The following is a 16,503-nucleotide window of genomic DNA, read 5'->3' as shown; positions in this document are numbered from 1 at the left end:
TATATTAAAATAGAAAACAGTCATTTTAAATTGTCATAATATTTCAGAATATTACTGTTTTTTTATTGTTTTTTATCAAATTAATGCAGCCTTGGTGAGCAGAAGAGACTTCTTTTAAAAACATAAAAAATCTTACCGATCTAAAACTTTTGACCATTAGTGTATATATATATATATATATATATATATATATATATATATATATATATATATATATATACCTATGAAGCTGGGAAGAGCCAGGACATTTTTTAATATAACTCTGATTGTATTCTTCTGAAAGAAGAAAGTCATATACACCTAGGATGACGTCAGGGTGAGTAAATCATGGGCTAATTTTCATTTTTGGGTAATAACGAAAAACGCCACAACAGCGTTTTCACAACTTTCAAAAAGAGTAAAAAAATAGATAATGGCAGTCGGAAGAGAGAAAGTTGTCAACTTTGTCACAGCCGCACTATTAGAAACACCCTCACAGCAGCGTTAACTAGTTTTTGTGTAATATGATACAAATATAGTGTTAAATGCGTAATTATCTTTTATTATTACAGTATGTGGCAACATGTATGTTAAAAGCGCATCTTCTGCACTAAACAATGATATTGTAATATTCTAGACTCTTACATGTATGTATCTAACGCCACACTTACTCTAACACTACAGAAGACTTTAAATTTTGTTTGTATTTTTGTATTTTCAAATTACAAATTACTTGTATTTTAATTAAATACTTTTTTCACAGCAGTATTTTGTATTTTATTTAAGTAGCCTACATTTGATGAGTAAGTATTTGTAATTTGTAATTAAATACTTTTTGATGTGTTTGTGCCCATCTCTGGCTGAGCAGAAGAAGTCGGTCATGGCCTCGGTGATATTACAGGGGCTCGAGGTCCATTTTTACCTGCCAGAGAAACACCAGATCATTCATCTCTCAGGTAGTTTCACAGCAGAGGAACTGTGTATTGAAGCTGCTAAGAAGTTGGGTACGTTGTTCAGCCTTTGCACAACTTTGTATTACGACAGCAATATGAGACTCACTCATATTGCAAAAGTACTCACTTCCCGTACTCAAGTAGAAGTACAGATACTTGTGTTAAAAAATACTCTGGTAAAAGTACAAGTACTGATTTAACTTCTTTACTCAAGTAAAAGTAACAAAGTACAGGCTTGGAAATGTACTTAAAGTATAAAAGTAAAAGTAGCCTTGTGAATGATAACCATTTTTTTATGCAAAGCTACCTGGACCACACAAATGTTACTACAGTGCAAGCTGAGAAACTTAAGTGGATTTGGAAAAAAGGTTCTTTATATGCCATTGCCTACATTTTAAATGGATGTCTGGTCTGCCAATAGGCCTAAAACATCACATAGCCATATGATTATTGTGACAGAGACCGGGACTCCAGGTTAGTGAGATTCTGACTGAGTAGCAAGATATGAATTCAATTGTGAATTAAATTGTGATTCTGTGAGAATTCACAGATCCAGTTTCTCTTTTTTAATCTTCCCCTTAACATTTAAAGGAATCTACATGTAGCTGCTAGGCTATTTAATGATTTTTCCGCGAATGAATGCCGCCGAATCTGTCGAGTCGTCGTAGTGATGGGTCAAGTGCAACGTATAGCAGCAATTCCCATTCAATTGAGCGTTCGCAAAGACTGGTTTGCCGGTCCCTTCCGTTCCCTTTAGTTCAGTCAGAGAAAGTCTAATGAGGGGAGAAGTGCCACTCAATAAACTTCCGGTTGCAGTTCCACTCTTGTCAGAATGCTGACGTCATTAGCAGAATGCTAGCGTGTTATGGGCAACAACAACTCAACCTGTAAGAAATCGAAAAGAAATAAGTACTCGTTCATTCAACTTTCGATCTATAACCCATGTTGAACTTGCAAAACTTACAATCAAATCTGAGATTTCTCAACGGCAATCAGGTGAAAGAGACACATTTAGCCGTATAGCCCCATAGACTCCCATTCATTTTGCACTCATGGCGAGCGCCCCCAGTGGAACTCTGATTTGAACTACAACCAATAGGACTTAATAGGGCGTTGGAGTGAACAGGCTTTCCGTAGACGGGCTTAGTTACTGTTGCTATGTCCGACAACCCAGATAGCACACGACTATTTGATGTGAAACTTACATCTGGAAGACGTATTTTAAAGAGTGTTTGCTCATCTGGAATACGTCTATAGGACGTTTCCTGTCAGATGTCAAATAGACGTTTAGAAGATGTCAGTTTAACATACATTCTAAATCATTCTAAATCATTACAGTTTAACATACATTCTAAATCATTCTAAATCATTACATCTTAAAGACATCTTCTAAACGTCTATTTGACATCTGACAGGAAACGTCCTATAGACGTATTGCAGATGAGCAAACACTCTTTAAAATACGTCTTCCAGATGTAAGTTTCACATCAAATAGTAGTGTGCTATCTGGGAAGCGACCCGACGACGCCGCTCTCACGACACACCATGTTCTCACGCAGTGAAGAATACATCGCGGAGCAGAGAGGACACTGACAAGACGCTGACAGACAGGCAGACATGGGCAGTATTTCAATTAAATGTATTTTAAATATGTATTTAATTACTTTAGTGTATTTTGTAATTTGTATTTTGCAGGTGTGGAAAAAATAAAATGTAGTTTGTAACAAAATATTTTGAGGGAGAGTATTTAGAGTATTTCAAATACTTCAATACTTAAGAAAAATCACCATATGCTTAGTACCATATATGATTTTGCCATATTTTCGGTCTGATGTTGGCAATGGCAATGTCCAGGTTAGATGCACGAAAATCACGTGACACCCTGTAGACCGGGCTCCCTCCAAGAAGTGAATGTGTTTTGAACACAGGAGAAGTAGTGGCGCTGCTCCTCTTAAAACGGCATTAGGGATAGTTCACCCAAAAATAAAACTTTTGTCATAATTTACTCACCCTTTTATTGTCCCAAACCTGTATGAGTTTCCTTCTTCTGCTGAACACAAAAGAAGATATTTTGAAGAATGTCTGTAATCAAACAGTTGACAGTAGCCTAGCCATTGACTTCCATAGTATTTTTGTTCCTACTATGGAAGTCAATGCTTCCGTCAACTGTCTGGTAACCAACATTCTTCAAAATATCTTCTTTTTATTTCAACAGAAGAAAGAAACTCATACAGGTTTGGGACAACATACGGATAAGTAAATGATGACAGAATTTTCCTTTTTGGGTAAACTATCCCTTTAAGGTAAAGTGTTTTGTGAAAAATATACAGTCTACACACACACATATTGCACACTGAACGGCATTATAGAGAAAATAATTGTGCCTTATGAGATCAATGCACTGTGTTGTCATTCATAAAAGGACATCATACTAATAATATATTCATAATATACCTATTATGAAACAGCGCTGTCGTAACTCCACTGAAATCTCCATGCTAAGCAAGCGTTCACAATATAACATCCATCTGCAGTTTTTACATGTTTTTAAAAGTATTACATATGAGAAATATTGATATTCCGTCGGATTTTGTATAAAATAATCATAAATCCTATTGTTTTTCAATAATTGTGCACGCAGCGCGATTCTACTATGGAAAAAATAGTGATTAGTGATTAATCATATATATTATGATTAAAATGGAATTTTGATTTTGTGACAAATTCTCGGTCTGTTTTTTTCCCCCTTTTTATTTTGCTACTTCGCCATTTTGAATTGACACATTTCTCATTGTGTTATTGCTACTATTTGTGTTATTGACCTTTCAGTAATAAAAAAAAGACTTAAGATTATTGTGGGAGTATTTTTGTATTTTCAAAATACTAATTACTTGTATTTTATTTAAATACATTTTTCACATCAGTATTTTGTATTTTATTTTGTTACATTTCATGAGCCAGTATTTGTAGTTTGTAACAAAATAGTTTTTGATGTATTTGTGCCCACCTCTGCAGACAGGATAGACCAGGTTATTTTTTATATGAAACAAATTCTCACCTTTCAAATTTGGTAATTTTTTAAAGAAATTTAAACAATAAATACCGTTTTGTGGCTCTTTAATGATCGCTGTAGAGCCTCAGTTAAAGCTGCTCGTGAACCGATCATGTCTTCCTTCTAATTAATTTATAGCATCAAATAAACATGAATGAACATAGGAATGTTGTTTTTACGCGAAAAGACGTAGGTACACTTCGTTTTTCAAGTTTAAATCCTCCAATGTTAATCTAACTCTCCTGACTGCTTTGTCAGACAAAATGGCGGATTATGATTGGTCAGATCGCCTGTCAATCAAACTCCCTGCGAAGGGTTGATGACGCGAAAAATAGTAGCGGTAGGTAACTCCACCCACATAGCAAAATTTGTCTGGCTCACCTCTGGGCCTCATCCTTGCTTCAATTCTGGCCCAGTTCTGGCTGGGTCCCCGGCCCAAAAATGGCCCAACACACTGAAAACGGACTCAAACAACTTTCTCTGGCCCAGATGCGGCCCACACCCTGTAAAATGACTCTTATTTATTGATATGACCCAGGTCTGGCCCAGGCACTGTAAGACAGAACTGGCTGAGAGTCGGCTGGGTCCCCGGGCCAGATGTGGCCCAGAAACTGGTAGTGAAACACAAATTCAACCATTTAAAAAGATTAAGGGTTTTTATTATAAAATTAACAAATACACTTTAATGTACATATGTATTAACAATGAACAAATACACTATTAACATTTATTTATAACACAATTTTACAAAATAACAAGTAAATTATATTTACTGTATGATTAAAAGAAAAAACATCACTCTTTCACACACAAACTATCTTTCACACTCTTTAACACTAAATAAATTCATTTTGCAAATGTCAAGTCACCATTAAATATCACCATCCTTCCTTGCCGCACTCAAGGGGAGGGGCCGTCTGCCACCCAGCCCCGCCCCGGTCCTTCAAAAGCCAGGGAGGTTAAAAAGCAGAGCGTGGCGGAGCGTGCTCCCCCTCGTAGAGACTGGGGACAGGCTCGCCGCGCTCAGCAACCTCCCAAGCCAGACCTCAGGACTATTATTAACAAGAAGCGAAAGTCCTGATGGTCTGGCGCCCAATCTGGTGGGGGTAATCCCCCGCGGGATGGGGCACGTTCAAGATCTCTTCGCCCCTTCCCGCTACCCTCACAAAACCACTCCATCCCCGCCACCTCTCGTGCCTCGGGGGGCAGCGGTTTCCAGCGAAATGTTAGATGTTCTGTTGTTTCCTGCCGTCATTCAGGATGCGGAACATCTAACAGGGGATGTTAGATGTTCCGCGTCCTGAATGACGGCAGGAAACAACGCACAAAAGGAAGTATTAAAATTGATACCACTCTCAGAAAGTCTGGCAGCGTGGAAACTTCTGCCAGGCATTTCTGCGTGGGTATTAAGCACAGTACAGATAGGATACAGAATCCAATTTATTCGTCGTCCTCCGCGTTTCAACGGCGTGGTCTTCACTTCCGTGAAACCGGAGCTGATGCACGTACTGTCACAAGAGCTGCAAACTCTTCTGAGCAAAGAGGCCATAGAACATGTTCCTCTTCCAGAGAGAGAGTCAGGCTATTACAGCAGATACTTCCTGGTTCCCAAAAAGGATGGGGGGGTGCGTCCAATCTTAGATCTTCGAGGCTTAAACCGTACAGTCAAAGCGCTCAAGTTCAAGATGTTAACCGTCAAGACGGTCGTGACGCAAAATTCAACATCACAATTGGTTCGTCACGATCGATCTGAAGGATGCATATTTTCATATAGAAATATTGCCACAACACAGGAAATTCCTGAGGTTCGCTTTTCGGGGGCGAAGCGTACCAATTTCGGGTTCTTCCATTCGGCCTAGCCTTGTCACCCCGCACATACACAAAATGCATGGATGCAGCACTGGCTCCATTACGACTCCAGGGCATTCGCATTTTGAATTACATCGATGATTGGTTAATACTAGCACAATCGCGAGAGATGGCGCTCCAACACAGAGACATTGTGTTAGCTCATCTAGTTTCTCTAGGGTTGAGACTCAACACCAACAAAAGTGTTATTTCTCCTGCCCAGAGAACGATTTATCTCGGGATCGTTTGGGATTCGATCACGATGCGGGCACAACTGTCTCCCGCTCGAATCGAGACCATTCGGCAGACCATGAGCAAAGTCAGGCTAGGCCAAGAACGTACTGTACGTCAGTACTAGAAAATGTTAGGTTTCATCATGGTGTCAGCATCCACGGTGATTCCTCTGGGGCTGTTGCACATGAGACCGTTTCAGTTGTGGCTAAAAGCCAGAGGATTTCATCCAAGAGCCAATCCTCAAAGGCAAATAAAAGTGACGCGCCGCGGGCTTCGTACACTATCTCTGTGGCTCAGACCCCGGTTCCTCGCCTTGGGTCCCACTCTAGGGGCGCCGTGTCGTCGCAGACTGCTAACGACGGACGCCTCCCTGATGGGCTGGGGAGCGGTCTTAGATGGCCGTCCAGCTCAAGGGGAATGGGAGGGCCATCAGCTAGATTGGCACATCAATTGCCTCGAGCTGATGGCCGTATTTCTGGCTCTGAAATATTTTCTCCATCAATTGAGGGGCTGTCATGTCCTAGTGCGGGTGCAGCAGTCTCTTACTTAAATCACCAGGGAGGTCTGCGCTCACGCAATCTGAACAGAATAGCGAGGCAGATTTTTCTTTGGGCCCAGGACAAGTTCCTGTCACTCAGGGCAGTATATATTCCAGGGCATCTGAATGTGGGAGCAGATTTACTGTCCAGACAGACACTACCGACGGGGGAATGGAAACTCCACCCGGAAGTAGTGAAACAGATTTGGACCAAATTTTACAAAGCGGAAGTGGACCTCTTCGCCTCACAACAGACAGCGCAATGTCCCCTCTACTTCTCTCTGAGTCACCCAGCCCCCCTGGGTCTGGATGCGATGGCACACACATGGCCCAATATGCGCCTGTATGCGTTTCCTCCAGTTTCTCTGCTCCCGGGAGTTCTAGCCAGAGTTCGCCAACAAGGGTCTTGCCTCTTACTGATAGCGCCACGTTGGCCGAACAGAGTGTGGTTCTCGGAGATAATATCTCTCCTCGACAGCTCGCCATGGGCGATTCCGGAGAGGAGGGACCTTCTGTCTCAGGCGGAGGGCACGATATTCCATCCCAGGCCCGACCTGTGGAATCTTCACGTTTGGCCCCTGATGGGAACCAACTGAGGGACACTGGGCTTTCGCCTGCCGTTATTGAGACCATTCTAAGTGCTAGGGCTCCCTCCACTAGACAAAGTTATGCCGGTAAATGGGGTGTTTTTGAAAGATGGTGTGCTGTACACAATGTAGATCCAGTCAACTGCCAGGTTGCTTCAGTTCTGGACTTCATGCAAGAGAAATTATCAACAGGCACATGCCCTGCCACTCTTAAGGTTTATGTGGCCGCTCTTTCGGCTTGCCACGCCTTGATTTGATGGGGCGCCACTCGGGAGACACCCTCTGCTCTCTCGCTTCCTTCGTGGGGCCAGGCGACTGAGGCCTCCCATAAAAACCAAGATCCCTTCATGGGACTTAGCTATAGTTCTCGAGGGTCTGGTTGAAACCCCCTTTGAACCTATAGAATCAGCGTCTGATAAACTTCTGACTCTAAAAATGGTTTTTCTCATGGCAATAACTTCTTTGAAGAGAATTGGGGATATGCAGGCTCTGGCTATCTCTCCATCCTGCTTAGACTTTGCCCCAGGAATGGTGAAAGTGATTTTGCATCCTCATCCTGATTACCTGCCTATGGTTCCATTTTCGGCTGTACATCCGGTCATTCTAGAAGCCTTCTGTCCTCCACCGTTCACAACGCCGGAGCAGGAGAAATCTCATAGACTGTGTCCAGTCCGTGCTCTTCAGGCTTACATCCACCGTACTAGCCAGTGGCGTAAGTCAGAGCAACTCTTCGTCTGTTATGGTGGTAGTAACAGAGGGGCAGCTGCCACCAAGCAGACCATGTCTCATTGGGTCAGGGATGCTATTGCTCTTGCTTATGAGGCGCACGGTCAGGCTTCGCCTACAGGTCTTAGGGCTCACTCCACCAGGGGGGTCGCCTCTTCTAGTGCTTTGGCAAGGGGTGCCCCCCTACAACAGGTTTGTGATGCGGCAGGTTGGTCCTCTCCGCACACATTCATAAGATTTTATAGTTTGGATGTTCATGCCACTCCGGGCTCTCATGTCCTTGAGTCAACGTCACAAGCTAATGTCTGAGGCCTTCTTGCGTTTTTGTGATCACACATGCACAACCGTAGGGGTCCAGACATTTTCAAGCACGGCGGCGTGGGTATTCTCGTTCCCAATGCGCTGAGCAGCGCAGCATCGATTGTAGCTTTCGAAAGGGAACGTTCCTGGTTACTTAACTGTAACCTTGTTCCCTGAGAAAGCGGAACGAGATGCTGCACTACTTTGCCGTGCTGAAGATGTCCCAGGACTGCTCTTCAGACAAAATATCCTGATGATGCACCTGTGGCTCATCTATTTATAGCCTCGTGTTGCGTGTGCGTGCCGATGACGTCATCGACCGAGGCTATATTACCTCCGGGTCAATTCTATCGATGTGTTACACACAATATTCACAGCTGGTCACGACTAAAGACGTTCCCAATGCGCTGAGCAGCGCAGCATCTCGTTCCGCTTTCTCAGGGAACAAGGTTACAGTTAAGTAACCGGGAACGTTCTCATATAATGGTGTCAATGCAGGCAGATCAATATTATTAAGAATAAGTGTCCCCAACTAAGCAAGCCAGAGGCGACAGTGGCAAGAACCCAAACTCCATCAGTGACAGAATGAAGAAAGGCTAGGTCGGGGGGCAGTTCTCCTCTGGTCAATCAACGAACATGGTGTGTGTTAGGATCCAGGCCAAACATGATCATGGTCTGTGTATTAGGATTCCAGGCCACTTCACAAGTCAGATTGTGGATTGATGTCATTCAGAGTATTTTATTCAGCTCCTTTTGCTTGAAGATTGGAAAAGATTACATCAAGGTAAAAGAGTAATGCGTTGAAGCAGGCCGTTGGGTCTGTGCGGAGGACTGGTCTGGTTCTCGTGGATCTGATTCGATGACTGTGCCGAGGACTGTTGTGTCAAAGGGGTCTTCACAGAATTTGTTTCTAGGTCTCGTCTAGTTGTGATGTTCTGGTCTGGCATTCAGGGCTGTTGTGGTCATCTGAGGGTGCAGGTCCACCATCTGGTCTGGATATGGACTAGATCCGGCTGAATACAGTAACCTTGGGATAAGAATAAGACAGAGAGACTAACATTAGCGTAGATGCCATTCTTCTTACAATGTAACAAGTACATTTGTTGTTATGGGAAGCGTTTCTGGTTCTAATTGACCGAATTTATACAGCCTAACAATCCTTTAAAGGGGTCATATAATGCCATTTTTGTACAAGCTAATATGATTCTTTAGGGTTTAAATTAAAAGTTTGTAATATACTTTAATTAAAAATTCTCATTAGTATTGTAAGAAAACACTAATTTTACCTGGTCAAAAACAGCTCTGTTTTCAGCACACCGTTTCAGTGCATGTGTCTTTAAATGATAATGAGCTTTGCTCACCCCGCCCCTCTGTTCTGTGGGTACACCGTTTGAAACAATAACACAATAATCCTAACGCCTTGTTCATTATAAACGTGGGATTATGAATTATATTGAGAACGTCGTACATAGAAAACATGCTGTAATGTACCCTGAGTGTAAACCTTAGATGCATTCATCGTGAAGCGTGCAGCAAGGTTTGCAAATTTGCAAAGATTAATATAAATATTAATATAAAGGTTAATAAAACATTACACTCACTTCTGGAGGTTCAGCAGGAACACGTTGGTACCTATCCGTTTTTTCTCGTTTGTAAAGCTAGCTGTCTGGTGTGAAATGATTCGCGCAAACATGAAAGCATGGACGTTGATCATGGGGGAATCCCCGTGAGGGAATCCCCGCGTCAATGCTTTGGGAATATCCCTTCAAAAACAAAACTCGGCCACTGCATCTTCAACGGTTCGGATTTAGGAACATCAAAATGACTGCTGTGTTCCTTATTACACCGAAGAACAATCGCAGACGCCATTCTGCTCATAGACAGCGCTCCAGTGAGGGTATCAACAATGATGCGCGGACTATGATGACAGACAGCTCGCTCACGAGCGAGGGCGGGTCTGTGTTGAAACCTATTTTTTACAGTCTATGGTTGAAACGCTGCTGTCACTCACCAATCGTGGGAGGGGCGTCGATTTTGTGACTTCACAAAATCGAACGGCTTGATTTCAGAGAGGGTCAAACATTAGGGATGGGCGATACCACTTATTTTGTTTTCGATACGATACCGATAATTTCAAGGCCAGTATCGCCGATATCGATATCGATACCTCTAAACTGAACTTTTAAATTTGAAAATTTCTTAAATTATTGAATTACTAAGATTAAAATGGGTAATGATACCCACTTAACATTATATATTAAAGGCATCTTAACATTCAATATATGCCGTAATTGGAATTTATTAGATTATATTTTTATTTACACATGATTACAATGTTTACTTGTAGTGGTAACCATGGAAATCTACAAAATATTATAGGCCTAGTTGAACTATGATCACTGTGATGTTAATTTCCATAAGGGACTGCCAGTGACCGGCTGTTGCACCCATAAAATGCAACCTTTTTATTCTGACAGTGTATGATTTATATTAAAATTAGTTACAGAATAGAACTATGAACTTTTAACATTCAAAAAACAATTTATTTGCACAAACTATGTAGGCTACAATTTAAATGAGTTTATTGTGAAATAGCTCAAACATATGATGTTTTTCTGTCTTCTGTTAAGCATTGTTCTGGGCTGCGTTTCCCAAAAGCATCAATGGTTTCTTGTGATACTTTTGGGAAACGCATCCCTGTTTGAATGCATTGTCGGCGCAGTGTGTGAACGCTCTCTGTGATTGATTGCTTCTGACTTGCACCATTTGCGTGTGTTCAGATAAGCAGGAAAATAGTTATACTACACAATTATTTGCTAAACATAGGTTATTCATCCAATTCAATGCATATTGTACGCATTAAACTTCTTGTCAAATAAACAAAATCACTGGTAAAAAAAAACAACTGTAGTATCGATATTTTTATTTAAGTATCGATACTTTCGATACTCGACGTCAGTATCGATACTTTGTATCGATACGCCCATCCCTATCAAACATATAAGGAGATAAAAAAAAAAACACTGGATGGATTTTTATCATTTTATGATGGTTGTGTACAGGCACTGCCAACACACATTTCAGTACAATCAACTTGTAAAAGTGCATGTACCATTATATGACCCCTTTAACAGATGTGAATTTTAGAAATGTGAGAGTGTGTTATGTTTATGCTAGCTTAAAGAGGTGTGTGTTTTTAAATACATTTAAACTTATCTTGTGTCTGCCCCTCGATCTGCTGCCAGTCCATGATCCCTCGATCTCCATTTCAGCAGCATTAGCTGTGAGGGTTTCTCTGAACTGCACCTTTTAAATAAAGGAATAGATATTGTGAGGTCAATTTTAAATCTTAAGCATTAGTTTAAGCGCATAGGTTTGACAAATGTTGTTGATTATGCAGATTATGCTACATTCAAGAACACAAGACGTACCAAAGACAATGAATTAAGAAGCTGCACTTATTTTGCAGATTATCTTATGTATCTATAACGCTTTTCCGTTTCGGAGTTCCCCACAGGAGTGTTAAAACCAAATAAATCTTTTTGTTTTTTTCAGATTGTAGCCTACACGTTGTCTCCGCGGGTGTAGTAGCCTATACACTGTGGTCAGTGTAGTTCGATTCACAAATAAATGACTCTTTTGAGAGGTTAGTGAATCAAATCAGAAAGAGTCACCTGTATAGAGAACTATGGCGCCGAAAGCGTAGTCCGACTCCTATGATTCGACTCCTATGAACTAATCACTCGTTGAAAAAGACGAATTTACTGACTAAATTTGAGCACAGGAATATAACTCAATATCATTTCATTAGCCAAAATTGCAGTGCACTGGATACCACACAGCAGTTTTTCTAATAAAAAAAAAAAACTCAGATTTATCCTAAAAAGAGACCGTAGGCCTTCACATCAACATTCCGGGACCGAATGGATATTCTGAAGTAACGTATTATCATCGTGAACATCTGATCTAACGTTAGATATATAAAAAAAAAACTATATTTATCTTGACAATTAATACATCAAACAGCACTAGAACAATAAATAAATTAAATTACTTACTCGTTTTTTCAGATGAATGATTCCTCTCGAAAACGTTGGTCTGCGTCTGCAGGATCTTCCTCAGGATTTAAATTAACCGCCAAAAGGTACTCGGTTACCTAACGTAACCTCGGTTCTCTCTAGAAGAGGGAACGAGTATTGCGTAATTGCTTACGCTACGGGTAAAGTCATCTTTTCTCGAGATCTGAAGCCAAAAAATTATCCTTAATTTTGTATTTATTGTCAACGCAGTGCGGCAGCTAGCAGACCATAGCAGGCTGTATAAGCGTGCTCATTGGCTGTCCTGCGGCAACTGCAGCAGCCTACCGGTGAGCCCTGCGTGACGTCACGCCCAATGAGGGCGCGAAGCGCCCTCCATGTGTCACAGCCCGCCAGAATGGGTGTGGCTTAGCGTATATAAGGTAGGGCTCAACAGGCTGAACTCTGGTTTTCATTGACTGAAGCGAATAAGCTCGTGGCGCGAGCACGGCAGGTTACACAATACTCGTTCCCTCTTCTAGAGAGAACCGAGGTTACGTTAGGTAACCGAGTACGTTCTCTTACGAGAGGTTCTCTCGTATTGCGTAAGTTGCTTACGCTACGGAAACCCCTTGTCAACGCCGTGCGTGCCGAGCATCTACTGCATGAGTCCCAGGGAAAGCCCGGGGAACACAAAAACATGTGGGAAACAGGCGGTCAGCAACGCGGACCAGCACATGTAATAAGCACTTCATAGGAATACAGAGCAGCTCCGCCGGTCTATGTATAGAGAATATCACCCCTTCGTGCAGCTCAACCAGAAGAGCTAGTAGTCACGTGAGAGTAGCCTGCACATGGACAGCTGGGCAGAACATACAGATACAGATCACCTAGACTGATAAAAGTTTAGCCTGCAAGGCGGGAACTTCCAGGTTATAAAACCTAACGAATGTAGAGGGGGAGGCCCAGCCTGCCGCCATACAAATGTTGTGAATAGAAATCCCGCTGGACCAAGCCCACGACGAAGCCATGCCTCTAGTGGAAAGGGCCCTGATGCCCATAGGGCACTGCAGGTGTTTGGACGCATAAGCTGCTGCGATAGCGTCCACTATCCATCTGGACAGGCTATGTCTTGAGGCGGCGAGACCCTTGGTGCGCCCACCGAACGAAACAAAGAGCTGCTCAGAATGCCTGAAGGCGGCGGAGCACGTGATGTAAACTCTCAGCGCCCTGACGGGGCATAGGAGGTTATCACTGCCCTCGCTATCGGATGCTGGCAGAGCCAATAGGGAGATGATCTGCGCTCTAAAGGGAGTGCCAATCGCCTTGGGGACGTAACCATGTCTCGGTTTGAGGATAACTTTCGAGTCATTTGGTCCAAACTCGAGACATGCGGGGCTAACAGATAGCGCGTGTAGATCCCCCACACGTTTTACTGATGACAGAGCTATCAGAAAAACGGTTTTGAGCGAGAGGTACTTTAGGTCCACGGATTCTAACGGTTCAAAGGGAAACACTTTCAGGGCCTCTAGGACCAAAGAAAGATCCCAAATCGGAACCGAAGGGGGCCGCGGGGGATTCATCCTCCTGGATCCTCTAAGGAAGCAGATGATGAGCTCGTTCCTTCCTATTGCACGGCTGCGCATCGACTCCGCGAACGCTGCGATAGTCGCCACATACACTTTGAGCGTGGAAGGGGACCTGCCCTTGTCCAACAGCTCTTGAAGGAAGGAAAGCACCCACGAAACCCCACACGTGCGTGGGTCCAGGCTCTTTTTAGCGCACCATTTGGAGAACACTGACCATTTAGACGCGTAGAGTCTTCTCGTAGAAGGAGCTCTAGACTGTGTGATCGTGTTCACGACCCCTTCTGGCAAGGCAACGGGTATCCGTTGATTATCCACACATGCAGAGACCAGCGCTCTGGATGGGGATGCCAAATCGATCCACCGGCTTGAGAGAGAAGATCTTTCATCAGACATTATGGTGGCCCGGTACATGCACGGCTCTCAGCGAGCACAACGAGTGATGAGCCCACACAAGAAGGCGTTCTGTCAGTTTGCAGAGATTCCTGGATCTGACACTGCCCTGGTGGTTCACGTAGGACACCACGGACATGTTGTCCGTGCGGACTAGAACATGGGTGCCCCGTATGTGTGGGAGGAAACGCTTCAGCGTGTTCTCGACCGCTATCATCTCCAGACAGTTTATATGAAGGCATTTCTCCTGGTCTGACCACAGGCCAAAGACCAGTCTGCCCTCGAAAAGAGCGCCCCAACCTAAGTTGGAGGCGTCTGTCGAGACAACCTTTCGGTACGAGACAGCTCCCATTGTCACTCCCCGCTGGTACCAGTCGGCCGCTGACCAGGGTTTCAGTGCTGAAACGCAGTTCTGAGTCACTCTGATTCGCATGCCGCCGGACGCCCAGGCTCAGTGAGACACTCGAGCGTTCAACCAGCGTTGCAGCGGGCGCATACGCAGTAGACACAGCTGAAGCACTGCTGCAGCTGATGCCATACAACCCAGCATCCTCTGAAATGTTTTTAGAGGAGCGACGCTGCCTTTCTGGAAAGACGCGGCCAGGCGTTGAACACGGCGCTCGCGCTGTGTCGACAGCCGGGCCGTCATTACCACAGAGTCCAGTTCTATACCCAGAAAAGAGACTGACTGACTGGGCAGTAATGAGCTCTTGGTCCAGTTGACCGTGAGACCCAGGCTTTCCAGGTGGCTTAGAAGCACTGTTCTGTGAGAAATAAGTTCTTTCTCTGACTGTGCTAGAATCAGCCAATCGTCCAAATAGTTCAAAATCCGCATGCCCTGATTTCTCAGGGGAGCGAGAGCCGTGTCCATGCACTTTGTGAATGTACAGGGTGCCAAAGACAGGCCGAACGGCAGGACGGTGTATTGATATACCTGACCATCGAAGGCGAATCTCAAGAATGGCCTGTGACGGGGTATTATCTGAATCTGAAAGTAAGCGTCTTTCAGATCGAGGGAAATAAACCAGTCCCCCGGGCGAATTTGCGCAAGGATCTGTCTGGTTGTGAGCATTTTGAACGGTCTTCTCATAAGAGCTTTGTTCAAATATCTCAGATCTAGGATCGGTCTGAGAGCTCCGTCCTTCTTGGGCACGAGGAAGTAACGGCTGTAAAAGCCTGACTCGCTCAGAGAAGGAGGTACCGGCTCTATGGCCCCTTTGCACAGAAGTTTCGCTATTTCTGCACGAAGTAGGTGTGCTACTTCCCCATTCACTCTCGTCTCGGCGGACGGCGAGCGAACTGCAACGAATAGCCCTGCTTTACTGTGCTCAGCACCCATTCTGACACGCTTGGAATAGCTTCCCATGCTTTTGCATGTACAGCTAGGGGCAGAATGGCCTCCGGGTTCCGACTGCCGCACTCTGTGGGCTCGAGAACCTGACTCGGAGGCGCGGGCGCAGTGTGCGCGCTCTCTGTGCTTGAATACGGCGGCTCGCAGACAGCGATGGCTGGCCGTTTTACACACGATGTCCCGGTGGCTTCGAACGGGGAGAATATTGTGCGAGGAACGGGGCGCGAGAGCAGCGCCGGGGCTAAAATGCTTGTCAGTAAGTGTGAGCGCTCGTGAGCGGGCACAAGACTTACATTCGTAACGTGACCGGCAGGAAGTGGCCGTGTAACGGAGCGGGCAGTGAGTAGGTGTGGACACGGATTCGTGGGCACATTTCCTACTTTTAACGCTCGAGCGGCATTTGCCAGCTTTACGAGAGTGGCCTCTGTGAGAGACACGGGGGTTATCGTGCTTGTGTGTAGGGGTGAGCACTGAGACGTGGGCACATTTTCTACACTTAAAATGCCAGCGGCTTGAACCGGATAACCAGACATTACACTCTTTTGAGATTTCTCTGGGTTGCCGTGAAAACGGCGGTTGGGTGCAGGCGAGCGGGTTGTATTACCGGCTCGTTGGCTGCAAAATACACTTCTGCAGTAGCCTTTCCAAGGGGACTGACAGAGTAATGCTTTGAAGGCTCATATGTTTAGATGCTCATAAATACTTGCGGGAGGGTGCGAGAGGCGAGTTCGCTTTCCGTATGTAAGAAAGCTGGCCGCGAACAGCATAATTTTTATCTGCCGCCAGAGCCAGGATTCAAACACGGGTCTCTGGCGTGAAAGCCTAAGGTTTCGCCACTGAGCCACAGGGGGAAACACACATAAGTTTTGGTCAGCGTGAGCATGTAAGAGAGCGCCATCATGTTCTGTGTCGGCGTTCGTTTGCAGGCGTGCATGTATTA

At 44.2% G+C, this 16,503-nt stretch overlaps 1 pseudogene across 1 annotated transcript in view; it reads left to right on the top strand.

Moving 5' to 3' along the window:
• The first annotated feature begins 844 nt into the window (after positions 1-844).
• The window catches only part of LOC307161758 (tyrosine-protein kinase JAK1-like), a 43,520-nt pseudogene continuing 27,861 nt past the window's right edge, over positions 845-16,503 (top strand). The window contains exon 1 of the transcript XR_013824066.1: positions 845-983. The product of XR_013824066.1 is annotated as a tyrosine-protein kinase JAK1-like (transcript). The remainder of the gene's footprint in view (positions 984-16,503) is intronic.

The sequence above is a fragment of the Squalius cephalus genome, assembly GCF_949319135.1.
Source record: "Squalius cephalus genome assembly, chromosome: 7".
Taxonomy (NCBI): domain Eukaryota; kingdom Metazoa; phylum Chordata; class Actinopteri; order Cypriniformes; family Leuciscidae; genus Squalius; species Squalius cephalus.
The sequence above is the reverse complement of the archived record's forward strand: the minus strand, read 5'-3'. Positions and strand labels throughout refer to the sequence as shown.